This window comes from Meleagris gallopavo, chromosome 19 (genome assembly GCF_000146605.3).
Source record: "Meleagris gallopavo isolate NT-WF06-2002-E0010 breed Aviagen turkey brand Nicholas breeding stock chromosome 19, Turkey_5.1, whole genome shotgun sequence".
In the NCBI taxonomy this organism is placed as follows: Eukaryota; Metazoa; Chordata; class Aves; order Galliformes; family Phasianidae; genus Meleagris; species Meleagris gallopavo.
In genome coordinates this window covers 7,904,509-7,918,700 of record NC_015029.2, presented here as the reverse complement: position 1 = coordinate 7,918,700, position 14,192 = coordinate 7,904,509, and the positions used below count along the sequence as shown (strand labels likewise).

The following is a 14,192-nucleotide window of genomic DNA, read 5'->3' as shown; positions in this document are numbered from 1 at the left end:
CGCTCGGAGGCGGCGGGCCCGCGTTGCTGAGCGAGGCGAAGTGACAAAAGCCGCTCCTGAAGGTGAATCCGGCCTTCAGCGCTCAGCGGGCGGTGCTCCGCAGGGCGGCTCGCCCCGGAGCCGCTCGCATATCGCGGCTCACCCGGCTCTGGGCCGAGCTGAGTCCATGAGGTGCAGGAGCAGCCGCGGTAGGGAAATGTCGGGATTGTAAATCGGTGATAATAAATAACCTGCAACAAGAACGGGGACGAGGTTTCTCAGTCACCTTTCAGGGCCCAGAGCGAGGCTTTGTGGCTTGGCTCACGTGTGAGATCCCAGCGTGCGATGTGCACCACAACGAGGGCTTCTGGACTGCTGAAAAGGTACCAAAAGTTCCTTGAACACAAACAGGAGGAGCCCATTTCAGAACCAATATAATGAGACAGAGATGTTCTCCTCGGTGTTTCCTCTTAGATTTAATTAGGGATTACTTTCTGTAATGGAAAGAATAGAAAACTTTTTTTTATTGGCCCCCTGCCCCTCTTGCTCTCTAGGCATTACCGCAGTGGAAAAACATTAAATAATAATAACTCAAGCCATCTGCCAATAACAAGACATGCTGCATGGCTCAGGCGGTTGAAGGCACCCGGCCAAATCCCTCCTTGCACACCAACTGTCTGCAATGTGCTCCCCCTGCTCCCCCGGAGCATTTTTGTTCTGCAAACACAATGAGGGGCCCGGAGGCGCGGGATGAACATCAAGGGAGAATTACATCCTAACAAATTGCCCTTTCTGCTCTCCCACATACCTTCTGGTGGGAGGGAGAAGGGGAGGTGCGAAGCCGATGCATTTTCCCAATAGCGTGAAATGGGAACATCTGTTTGGTGACTGAGATTAGCGTGAGAGCCACGTTTCATTTATTTTCCTCCACTGTTGCCTGTAACAGAGAGCCAGAGATGGGAATTACAGCCCAAGCAAGAGCATTATGAAGGTACTTTGGTCTTACCGGCTTGGAGAAAGATGGGGATGCTGCTGAACTGCAAAGAGGGGGCCCTGGCATCCTGCAGAAATCCCCCCAGGCAGACAAAGCCTTCCATGGCCTCCAGCAGCACTCAGACACCTGCACAGCACAACCCCAGCATGTGTGCACAGGGGGTGACACCACAGAGTCAGTGCCAAGACCACCCCTTTTCATTTCTTAGGTCAGGATGACAAAAAGCAAGGCAGCAGTACTCAGTTTTCAGCTTGAAATATGTTGACCTGCTTAAATGAATACATGTCTTCATAAAAAATACGCAGTCCTTGGAGCAGGCATGAATTGAAGCTTTGACATTCAAAGAGGTAAAAGTCTGTGCTTCAGCCCAAAGAGGACCCGCCTCCAGCACTCCAGCAGGGCTCTGGGTTGTATTTCTTTCCCGTGCTAATTTTACTAAAGACACAACTCATATTCCTGTTGATTGAACAGTTTTGTGTTGACAGCATTGAAGATTTGTGATGAAACTTATCATCAGCGCCGAGAGCGGGCCATTAGTACCAGTCACAGTGGCTAGCTGCTGCTGATATATTTTATGGCACGCTCCAAAGACAAACATACACATTTATATGTCACTTGTTGCAATATAAATGCTAACTTGTACTTCTTTCAAAACTTTTAATGAATTGTATACATTTCATGAGATTTATAGCGTGAACCAAACTGCTCAAAACATTCCTTTAAACATATTTGTCACTTTGGCAACAGAACAACAAAAATCTTGAAGGTATTGTGTTTAGAAATAAATCACAAATATATGCATCCTAAAGGAATTTATTTTGGTCATTAATAGTTGATGCTCCCCCCCAGGCCCCCCCCAAGCTCAGGATTTAAAGTTAAATTATGCAAAATCAAAAACAAACCTTATAATACTTAATCAAACATGCATAAAGCTGTCAGGACCAAATAAATTCTCTCAATTAACTTGCTTCAGATTGTGATTGCATTTACTAATTTAATCAACACTAGAATAATTTGGAGAGCGGGTAATGATAAATTGCCGTGGTGCTGCACATGAAGAGCCGCCAATGCAGCGTGTGCTGAGACAAGAATGCAAGAAGTGCTTGCTAGGCTGGGGGCGAGATGTAGTAGCAGCCGAGTTGTCACAGTCGTTTTGTAATGGAAATGTCTTCCTCCCATTTTTCTGGGGTGGATTTTTTTCCCAGTAAGAAGTGAAAACACGTCTCATGGATGGCTCTTTTCTGAACAAATTAGTGTTCGCCCGTAGAGTCATTCTCCTTGCAATCTGGGATGAGTTTAGAAGTGAAGCATTTCAACGCAGGCATCTGCTCCACCTTTTTTATCAGTTTATGAATGAGACCTTTAGCTCTCTTTAGTGCTGGACGCAGGGCCGGGGCTGCAGCTTCCCATCCTGCTCTTCAGCTCCAGTGCACTCCTGGAGCCTCGGCATGCTGAGATGTCCTTTAGCTCTGTCCTTTTGCACTTAGAATGGAGCTGCTCTTACAATAAAATGGATCTGACCTCTGTCTAGGAAAAGCTTTCAATACTATTACTTGTGAAGGACTAAACATCTGATTTTTGCAAGCATAAGCAAGGTTTTATGGAGAGGTTCTTTCACAGGTTAACATGAAGGAGGCTGTGAAGTGTTCAACCCTGTGAAGTACCTGGATCTCCAAAAATCAAATCCAAAAATCCTTATCTGGTCCATTAGCTTTCTACATCTGTTTTACAAAACATAACGTTCATATGGTGACTGTGGGAATAAACTCATTGCAATGCTCTTTCTTCTCCTTCTTCCCCCTTCTCTGCAAAATATACTTCACAGAGGACAGCTGATCATTTTTGTCACCTTTTATTTGAAACAGAGGTTGTGCTGTACCGAGGTATAGCTCTTATACCATTTGGTCAGCAGCAGAAATAAGTGGATACCGACCTGTGTGTGCTGAAAATAGATCCAGTACACAGCTCACAATTTTCCTTCAGCGACCCAGAAACAACTGCTTGCACTGTGACTCTGTAGCCTTAGGAAGGTCTTATAGCCATCATTCCAGATCTTAAAGACAATAAACATGTTGATGTGAGATTTTACAAGCTAGCATTCATTGCTGGTTACCTCTCATATCTAAAATCACCATTCCAAACCAGCAGCACCAGTACAAACTCCTGTGGGTTTTTCTGAAGCACTCTGTAAAGCTGAAATATAACAAATGGAGGAATTAATTCTTTCCTTTTCCTTGAAGGAGATTTAGGGTCAAGTCTCAACCTTAAATTTTAAATGTAATCGATCTACCCAACAAATCTGTGCTGCAAAAGCTTGTGAAATAATTTCTCCTTATAACTGCTTTCCAGTTCTCATCTCTTAGCTTAAATGTCAGCTTTAATCAGTTTGAGGAGATTTGCATGTGGTAAATAATAATGCAATAGATTAGACTAATCAATAAAATTCCATGTAGCAGAAAGCAGAACTAATTCCCACTCCTGCAGCGGTGCTGTATCAGCTCCAGGGCCCTGCAGCTCTCCCTGCAAATCAGTGGGGCTGTGAGGTGCCCACCTCGGCTTGTGGGGCTCTTTGAGCTCCAGCAGTGCTGTGAGCAGAGGGATGGAGCACTGCCCTGCACCTCGGGAGACGAAGCAGTGGTAGTTTGAGATGCTGGAGTCACAGCAGGACCCAGCTGCTCACACACGGAGGGGGAGAAGCTGTCTCTAAAACAAATGAAAACAGAGCTAGATGCTTTGCTGTGGGCAGGACTCCTGCCAGCGCTTGTTGCTGCATCACTCCGGGTAGCTCTCAGCTGGCTGATGTCAGAAACAGCCCAGCATAAAGATGGAGAAGTGTCCTTACTGCCTCCTGTTCACTTCTGGGAAAGAGCAGGCGTGTGGGACAGGTGGAGAGAGATGGAGAGAGCAGGGACAGACCCCACTTGCCCAAGTTGCGTTTTCCTGAGCTCCCCCCACACCCCCAGCCCTCTGCTGGGAATCAGTGGCACCATCACTGCACATCAGCTGAGTGCCAAGTTTAGAGACTGCGTTCATTTCCCTGAGATTCACAAAAAGCAGCTTTGCCACCATTTCTTCTGCCCAGTTACAGAGCATCACTCAGTGCCCAAAGCCACCGTAGCATCACCCTCAGCACCGAGGGGTTCGCTATGTCAGAATTCCTCCTTTGCATCGGGGTGCGTGAAAGGCATCGATGCAATTTTTCCTTTCCTTCGTTCCTCTTTCCCTTATTGCATTTCTCAGACCAGCAGGTTAAGCCTCCAGCTCGCATCTCACCCCGCATCCCCGCCGTCCCAGGGTTGGGCACTGCGCTGCGGTCGCGCCCCGCCAGGCGGAGCTGCTGGCCCGGCGATGCGGCGGATCCGAGCGCCTCTCCCTCCCCCGACCCCAGGGATCGGAACCAACTTTGTGTCCTCTGAGGATACGGTACCGTCCGTCCCAGGGAGAACGTGTGCTCAGTGCGGAGCAGCGCCTTGCTGGTGGGTGGGAGAAGCTCCTGGAGCTTTGTGCCTTGTAGGAGTCTGTTGGACAAGGCTTCTGTTTGGGCTGTGTGCTGTGAAGGAGAAAAAGGCTTTCCAGAATCATTCCACAGCATCAGCCTTACGAATAAGAATTAAAAAAAGATTGAGAGAAGAGTAATAAAGGATTTATCAGATCATCTTCAAACAAACCCACATTTAAAAGCAGTGTTTTTCAAACACAAAACCACTGCAGTGGTCTGAGGCAGATTTCATGTAGGTCAGAGCACTGCCTCTCTCCTTGTATTTACCCCCAGACCAGGGAAATGTGGATCTCCACGACAAGTTGCACCTACCTCCAAAAGGAAAATCATTTTATCAGTGCAGGGAGTGCAGAAATAAGAGTTGTAAGCATTGCTTCCAGAAAATGCAACAGTAACACCCACTCAGTGGGCACATTTGACCAAAGCTCAGGCTGGCTTTTTTCAAGAGTGTTGACACCAGCGAGCCAAGAGACCCATCAGCAGCCACAGCCAGGAGGCAGCCCTCTGCCCAAGGCTGCTGCCAGCTCTGTGGGGCTGGGAAGGGAGCCACGATTCACCTCTGTTCTCCCCAGCTTCCCCAAGTTCATCACAGGCAGAGCAGCCCTCAACTCACAGTGCAACGTTTTGCCAATTGCGAACGTGGAGGAGACAAAACCCAAAGCCCTCATCAATCACAGCCCAGCTCCCGGTACAATTAGCAACTTCTATTATCTTAAGAATGACACTTGTAGCACAGAGCAGAGCATGGTGCACCTTGTATTATAATACAGCTTGCAAAAAAGGGAAGGCTTGAATTGCATTAACATTGCATTAGATTCCCATGACTTTTTATATCAGCACTTGTGAGTTATTTATGAATTCATTTATTTACAAGGACAGCCCTTTCTGCATTCAGTTGCCATGGTTCCTTTAACTCCTGTATCTTATTAATTCTGGATGTTATGAAATAAATATAGAACAGACAATCACCTGGTGCCATTTCTTTCTCAATTATTCCTTTTTTTTTTTTTCTTTTTTTTTTCCCCCCCCACAGTTTGATTCCCTGTGTCCTGGGCAGAAATGCCCCAGCACCTCCCTGCAGCCCAAGGCCAGGGGATGCTGGGGCTGTCCAGGATGGAGGACGGTCCTACAGCCAGGATCCCAAAGCCAGCTGGAAGTGTGTTGTAATAGAATTCCACAAGAAAATTAAATCAATTACCGAGTCTAATAAAGCTCTCAAGGTTTTTAATTAAACTAAGTTTTAATTAAAGCAGCATGAGCCCATGCTCCTTTGATATTCTGCCTCACACCCCAGAGGATTGTGACTTCTTTTGGTAATTTACGTGGGCTGGATCAATCACGAGAGGCACACAAATGTGAGAACTTTGTCAATTCCATGGGATGGAATACTGAGTGCTGGGAAGCAGGGAGGCAGACGGGGTGGGAGCAAACAGCAATCTGAGCCAACCCCATAGCAGGGGATCCATCACCCAAAAAGCTCCTGCAGGGAGCAGGGGCAGACAAGAGCCAGGTCACCCAACTTGCACATCTGGTAAGTGGCCCCAGGATGTTCTGCCTCTATTTTAGTCTTGTTTTGTACACAATATGCCCCAAACATGCTTTGTTTCTTAAGGAGATAAGGATATTTATGTAACCCATTTTTCCTTAACGCTAAGTCCTTTGTCAGGATTAAAGGATCCTAAAACATCTGTATGGACTTGGGTGGCAGATGCACAAAGAAAGCAGCCTGAAATAACATGGAATATTAACCAACTAAATGAGGTATTTAAAAAGTAAACAGACCCTTTTGCATTCTTTCTTGCAGCTGATTCGTGGCCCTGGTTGCACAATGCAGGTGGTAACAACAGTGCTGCCATCCTCTGTGACTTCCATCCCAGCATTTGTGCCGGATGTCTCAGACCTTTCCCCTCTTTTTAGTGGGGACAGCATCACTTTCTCTGCCCCAGTCTACACCACCTTGCTCAGGGAAACCTCATAGATCCCCTCTTAGAACCCTAAAAACCAAGAAGCACAGTGCAGTTCCCCCCCCCCCCACAGCTGCTTTTGTAAGCTCTGCATCACTTTTGCCCAGCTGCTGCTCTCACCCACCCCCATCCATGTAACGGGCATCAGCTGGGCAAGGAAACTGCCCTCCCTCTGCCTTCCCCAAATGTGGCATTGCTGCACACCTGGGCTGCACACTTGGAAAGGACGGGCAAGAGATTAACATGGATGGATGGATGGATGGATGGATGGATGGATGGATGGATGGGAGCACCCAGCAGCCACCATCCCAAGGCCTTTGCCAGTAACTCAGATCAAACCTAGTTCAGATGTGACCCCACAGTTCAGGTCAGAAGCACCCCAGAATGCTGAGCAGCCCCCACCATTCCCACTTCCCAGCCCATTTCCAGCAATCCATACCGGCCCATCCGTCCTGGCCGTGCCCAGCTCCCAGCCATTACTGTGATTACTGGGGGTCGTGAAGTTCAAACAAAAATGTCAATTTTCATCTGGAAGAATGGTCCCATTTTAGGAGCAAAGGGATTTCTTTTCTCTCTCTCAGAGCCCCCGACTGTGAAATCATTGCTCCCCGAAGGCTTGCAAATTTCTGGCCAGCGAAAGGTGCCAATAGCTCCTGAGCCAATAAAAAGATTAACAAGGGTCACTGGTGCTTCCCTCCCTGGCTGCACTCAAAGGCTCTGGGGCCTATTTTGAAGATATTAACCATTGCCTTTACCTCCTGCGCGTTTATCACAGGGCTCAGGTCTGTATGGATTTATTGATGAGATGCTGCCATCAATCTCCCAGCAGAGTGCCAGCCCCAGAGTCACCTGGGTGACATCACCCGAGAGGGGGCTTTGAGAAGGGACAGGAGAAGGAAGGTTGAAACCACACAAAGCAGCTGCTGGGGGGATGCAGGCGCTGCCTAGGGGCAGGGAATGCTTCACACAAGGGTTGGGGTACGGTCTGCCCCACATGCATTGATTTGGGGTCGGGACGCAGCCCCCCATGTTGAATATTTCCTGTTCTGGAGAAATTTGAGATAGGTCCCTATAGCCTGGCTGCAGCCTGGTGGCACTGCGGGGTGGCACAGCAGTGCTGGTGGCAAATGGCAGCGCTGGGGGTTGCGTGGCAATGTAAGGGGATATGTGGCAGTGGTGAATGGTGGTGGCACCCGACAGAGCAGGGGCACACATGGCCATGGGGGGTGGCACTGTGCCCACGGGATACCCCAGGGTACACTGCGCCCTCAGCCCCGGGGCTGCTCAGCCTACCTGGGACATGTCATGGATTTCAGGTGGGTTTTTTTCTCTCTTGTCATTGTGTTAAATAATTAAGTCTGTTCCATCTTTACCTACTGACAATGTGGCCCTTAATTAAGTGGTTTAATTAGATGCTGGCAGCTTTAATTAAGTTTAGGAAGCTGGAGGTGACTGGGAGCCTTTGGCTGAGCTGCGAAGCCTTTCCCTGGGGATGAAATGTGGGAGAACCTTTTGCTCCATGCTTTGGTCTCTGAGCAGGGACACAACACAGTGCCCATCCCCTTTGTCCCCTCTGTGCCTCCCCATGGCTGCTTGGGGCACTGTTGGCTCCCAGGTGTCAGGGAGACAAGCTCTGCCCTGGGACCATGGCTCAGACACGTAGGGGCTGTGCTGGGGTCCTCTGGTGCCCACTGAGCATGAGGCTGGGATATAGAGACAGGATGGGACCCACCGGGGCTGCGTTGGGTGGAGGAGCAGCATCTGCAATTCTACACCGTGCGTGGGGCTGTCTAAAAGATGTATTGCTTTTTAATAATGTAAATATGTAAATATTACTAAGGTGCCATTAATCCTCCTTGCCTCAACTTGATACCACTCTTAAGAACAAATGTAATAAGATATTATTAATATGCAAAGCAATAGCGTGTTCACCTGATGAACGTCGATGCACTGCAGAGCTGAGCAGCAGCGAGGAGCACTGGGGAGCAACCTGTGCCCCCCTGTCCCATGGGATGGCTGTGCCACTCTGAGCACTGCAGGCAGAGCCTCTGCTTCCTCTCCTCTGCAGTCACTCCCTCATTGCTGAGGTTGCTGCAAAGCCTCGTGCATTTTCCTGAAGGATTTCGTGGCCCCTCTCTTCAGTTTTGTGCAAGACGAGGAGGAGCCTGGCTGGTCCCAGGGTATGGATGTGCAGGAATTGAGAAGGAAATTATTCTGTGCAAATGGTGCTTTGGTTCACATCAGCCCTGCCCTGTAAATCTGCTCATCCTTCTTGCAGGGGAGGCTCAGGGAGATAACCAATATTTCAGCAGCACAGACTGGTGGAGACCTTCACCTCTTGCTGTCCCCCTGGGCACGAGACAGGAGAGCAGCTCAGGCATGAGCACGGCCATGGTTAATGCAAAAATTAACCTGTTGGCCTCGCTTGGGTCAAAGTAATTTCATTTAATTTGTTAATCTGGGCCCTTTATCGTTAATGAGTCCTTGGGGAGTGGGGGTCAGAGCCTCTTTTTGGCTGAAGAAAGCAGCAGAGATTATTTTTAATACTCAGGCCACTCAATAAAGCAAAAATACTTTTTCTATTGATAGCGCCGTTGGTTTTCACTTTGTTGGTGAATAGAAATTGCCAAATTAATCTCTAATTAAATCTGAAATTAATCCTCAATTTCATGATTAATGAACCCCAGAACCACAGACTTACCTGTGTAAAATGTACTGAGAAATTTCATACAGCAGATGTCTGCAAATAACCAGAACCGTATCAAAGAAAACGAATAAAAATCAATTATTTTCTATTTCTCTCTATACAAGAACTAAGCACTAAGCAGGAAAACTACCATCAGTTGAGCACTGATGGACTGATCTCTTTGCAGGGAGTTGGTTAAACCACCCCAAGCACAGTTTCAGACCAAGATTTTGGCTGCTCGAGCTCTCCTGTGCTCCCATTCCTGCTGTACCTCTGCCACAGCCCTGGATCCTTTTCTCCTCCCCAGGCTGCCCCGGGCAGCTGTGTGCAAACTGCCCGACCTCTCCAGGCGTGACTCTTCCCTTTCCTCCCAGGTTTCTTTATGCATCATCACTTTAGCAGGGTCTATTGTCCTGGAAATCTGTTTGCCACATGTTAGCTGGAGCTCTCTGCTAAGGTCCTTGGTTAAATATTCATGCAGAGGTTGCTATTAAAGCAGGGGTGAGAACTCCGGTTACACGCAGGAGACGAGGAGATGGCTGTGCTGGCAGAGGAGACTGCCTCAATATCAGGTTAAGAATCCTCATGGAAGGTCTGGGTGTGGAGTGGTAGGGAAAGATCCCCCCCATATTGTGCAGCTGAAGTGCTTTAGTTACGTGTGTGAGATTGGCAGACCAGGGCTCTGAAAAGCTTCTTGGGAAGGGTGGTAGGACATGAAGTCCTGCATGGGTTTGAGGGCACTAAAGAAGCAAAAGAGAATTTCGAATTGGGTTGAGTTTCTAAGATGGGAAGAAAAAGGCAATGCCTGTGGACGGGATCAAGAGCTGCAGCTTCACCTCCGTGCACAGGGCAAGGAGAATGCTGGGCAGGGAGCAGCACCCAACCTGAGAGGAGGGGATGCTTGAGCAGGGGTCGGGCTGGGGATGGGGACATTGCAGGGGGACGCTGGGGACAGACCACCCAACGGCATCCTCTCCCTCGGGGATAGGAACCACGAGGGCAAAAGGACAGGGGAGCAGAAGTCAGCCAGGGAGTGTCGGGTAACTGTCACCTGAGCTCTGCCTGAAGGTGACTTCCTCATGAATGGCTCCCGGAACACCAACACGCCAAGCTGGTGAATTATGCAGGGCAGCGCAGCGCCGAGCAGATGGCATTGCTGCTGTAACCCGAGCAGCTGCACTCGACAAAATGCAAAGCCCAGCAATTAACCTTTTTGAAAGTTTCCTCTTGTCTTGGGGATTAAACCTCCTCCAGTCCCCCTGCGCTCAGCTCCTACCCAAGAGAAAGGAATAATCCTCCAAACAAACAAGGGAAATAGACTTCACAGCCCCAGCAAGGTGGGCTTCCAAAGCCAACCCAGCACAGCGGGTCCGATGCTGACTCCTCGTGTAGGCAAGGCAATGCCTCAGCTTGGGAGCTTATTGCTGCCTTGAACCCATGCCATCCCCTTATTTTTCTTTGAGATGAAATTTTGGCTCCAGAGGATGCCTGGAAACTGTTTGGGATGCAGTTGTTATTTACATCCCCAAGCTTCAGCGTTTTATTCTTTCCAGAGCCTGCCCTCCTGCAGCCTTGGCTGGGGTTGATTTATGAGAGGGAAATAAAAGAAGAATAAATCATTATTAATTTTTTTCTTTAAATGAAGAGAGCAAATTGATCTTTTTGTCTTAGAGTGAAAAAAATCCCACTATTCCCAGTATAAAGGTCTCAGGCCATGATTACTGTGTGAGGAGAAGGACAGACAAAGGAGGGAATTGGGGCTGGGGGACAGCAGCCCACCACGACAGCGTGGGTGAGGGTTGTTTTCAACACCCTGTCCCCTTCAGGCCTGGATTTACTGCAGCAGACAATGCTCAGAAATCCATGAGCCTCCAGCCTGCACTCAGGGCTCCTGCTATCAAAAGCCACTCCAGGCAGGGTTGGAGTGACCTGAAGATGGCAAACCCCAAATTTGGTCCCTTTTCCCTTTCCCTCCCCCCACCCTGGGCTCCACCTTCTGAGTGCCACACGCTGTGCTGGGGAGGGAGAACGTGAACAGTGATTTACTTCTTAGAGAGGAAATGTGTCTCATGCTGGGCGCCCACCTTGGTGTTTGATAAAAGCTATTATTTTAACTATGATATTCAATCCTCTTCATGATTAAACTGATTAATTTCCAACAATGGAGTCTATATTGCCTAATACTTTTAATTAACAAAGTGTTGTACATATACTGGCAAAGCATTACTGGCACGATTCCTATGCAATACACTTAATTCCATCATAAATTATTGGCACGAAGGACAAAGATGCATGGCACCCTGGAAGTGGCTGACAAGAGAGAAGGACTTGAGACTGGTGGTCGCTGGTTGGACCATCATGGAATGTCAGATCCATTCCTCATTTTCTGGCGCCCTGCAGTCAGGATAGGGGAAGGGAGCACCCAGAATGGAACCAGCTGATCTTGGCCCTGGGGTAATTCTTTATTCCCATGAAAAAAATTGGTTGATGGCCTCAGAAGGAGGTTTCTTGGGTGGGCAAACTGGGCAACAGTGGGGGGTGATGCTGTGTTTATGAACGGTCATTGTATCAGAGAGGGAAACCACACCTTGTAAAGTAAGGACACGAAGGTTAATGGAAGGATTCTGTGTTTCCCGAGGTTTCTTACAAATTAGTTAAGAGATAAATACCCTGGGGCCACATGCTAAGCAAAATTCATTCCTTCGACTTTTATTGGATCACAGCGGAAGGAGTCGGTGCTCAGAGGTCACTAGTGTTGCTTTAAGGGGGTCAAACTAATTAGCACCACGGATCATGCTGCTGGCTGTTCCCTCTTTGTTTCCAAAGCCTTGCTGACCTGGTCAGAGCCTCCTGGCCCCACTGGTTACAGGGACCTGGCTCAACCCTCCTGCTCTGCTGGAGAAATCTTCAGGCTTTTTTCTCTTTCAGTTCCACATGCAACCAAAACGGAGGCAACCCATGGCACATACAGACATATCCCCTTTCCCAATGGTGCGAGATGTACCTCTCACAGGAGGGGAAAGTGATGTTGGGAGTAGGAAGGAAGGAAGATCTCCATTGCTGCCTTGAGGGGCATCGCCTGGGCCATTGGTTCAGCTGATGGGACTGAAGCTGGCCTCCTAACAGGGCAGCAGAGCCACAGGAACCAGCAAGGGGCTTCTGTGGACATCAGGGGGTGGCAGGGATACAAGGAGAATGTACTCACACTTTTCTGTTGCTTTGCCCACGGTGCTTGGTCAGCACATCATAATGATGAGTTTCATGCAAAAGCTGAGCTTAGCCTCAGTCTCATAAATTTGTTATGCATTACATCCAATTAATGTAAATTATTACAGCGACTAAATAATGGCTCTGCCATCCGGACAGGGGAATAATCAGAAGTGAGGCTGCAACTTCCCGAGGGCCCAGCTGAATTAACTCTTTCCCCATAACTCCACTGGCCTTACAGAGCTGTGTACCAGCCCCACTCCTCTCATGGCAGAAATCCATCTGGCCCAGCCATTGAAACACAAAGGCCTGGGCATCAGCAGGGTGATGGCAGTAAGTTACTGCCTACCTGCACCCATGGTATCTGTCTGTCCTTCCGTCACCAGGTGATGGACATCCTTCTCCCTGCTCCTCTTGCAGGGAGCACAGCTGGGTGGCACTGCCCCAGGCAGGGAGCTTGTGCTCATCAGCACTGCCTCCAGGTGCTGTGCCGTGCAACCAGGAGGGACCCTGCTGTGTTTTTTGGGCAGAAATGATCATCAATGTTTGCAAGAATTCCCGGGTTCGGATTAAATGGAAGAAAGGCATGAGATCAAGGCAATAAATAAGTAGTCCACTCCCTGCCTCAACGTGCTTCCCATGGGTTCATCCATAAGCAGTCCCACACCGTGCTGCTGCTCGCTTTGCTCGTGCCCGGCTCCTCGCCGTACCCATTTCCCTTGGCAGAGCAGCCACAAATCATGCTGACACACCAATCAAGAGATCTGGAAATTTTTACACTGCTCCGTCTCTTGAAAGATGAGTCACCTCCTGCACTGTGCTCATGGGCACCCAGATAAATCTGTCACAAACTTCTCCTTCCCTCAAGGTGCAAAATCCCTTCCCTTTTTTCAGCAGGGCTGTATTTCCTCTCCTTAAGCTCCTCTTCTTGCCCCAACGCACATCCACACCCCTCAGCCATCTCAGTGTATTTCTCCCTTTGTTCCTGTTTCACTGACAACTTCATCCTAATAGTCTCCTCAAAGGAATGATGAATGCATAAGCTGCATATTGATCACCGCAGTGATTGATTACTGGATCTCTTTGACAGATGAGCCTACTAAGGTAGTTGCCAATATGGAGGTATGGATGGCAGGGCCCCCTTGTACAACAGTCTAATGGTATCTGACCTGATAGGGCAGCAAGGCAACTCCCTCATTTCAGCAGAAAGAAAGGCCTCTTTATACTCTTTATAAAATAATTCATAGGAAACTTAAAACACTCAGACACAGAGAGATTGCAAATGGGGAAATATGATGGATTATGGGTTGAAAGGAGCCGACTTCTGGAAGCTAAATTGATCCCCAGGAAAATGTTTTTGTCTGCTGTGAAAAATAGGCAATATCTCAGCAGCTCTGGAGGGCTATAATCTGGGAAATAATTTGCTTTTGATTTCCTTTAGTTTCAGGCATTATTATATTTTTTTAAAGTTGGTTCCTTGCAGGTCTTGTTGCTCAGCTGGGAGAATCAGTGATGAAACAGGCAAGGGATTAGCCATGCTGACAAACACCAGGTGAGGCTTACAGTTATAAAGCCCTCACCCCTGTTTGTCACTTACTCCAGAGGAGATGTTGCATCCCTGCAAGAGGAAGCACTCCACCAACCAAAGAAAGAAAAGTCAAGCACATCATGGAACACGAGTGCCTACAAATCAAGGAGAAGATCTCCAGCTGTGATCCCCCAGAGCCCTGCAATCAGCTGGTGCATGCAGATGTTACACACACGCTCATTTTCTGAATGTTTCCTGGCTATCAGAGCCCGCCTGCAGGTACAGAATTGGGGGGCAGAACAGCAGCAGGGCGATTTTTGCTAATTCTCTCCAGG

The 14,192-nt window shown here is 48.5% G+C and overlaps 1 long non-coding RNA gene across 1 annotated transcript in view; it reads left to right on the top strand.

Moving 5' to 3' along the window:
* Window positions 1-3,113, top strand: part of LOC109370497 — a 3,436-nt gene extending 323 nt beyond the window's left edge. The window contains exons 2-3 of the long non-coding RNA XR_004161676.1: window positions 273-362; window positions 926-3,113. This is a non-coding gene — a long non-coding RNA (uncharacterized LOC109370497). The remainder of the gene's footprint in view (window positions 1-272; window positions 363-925) is intronic.
* The last annotated feature ends 11,079 nt before the right edge of the window (window positions 3,114-14,192 follow it).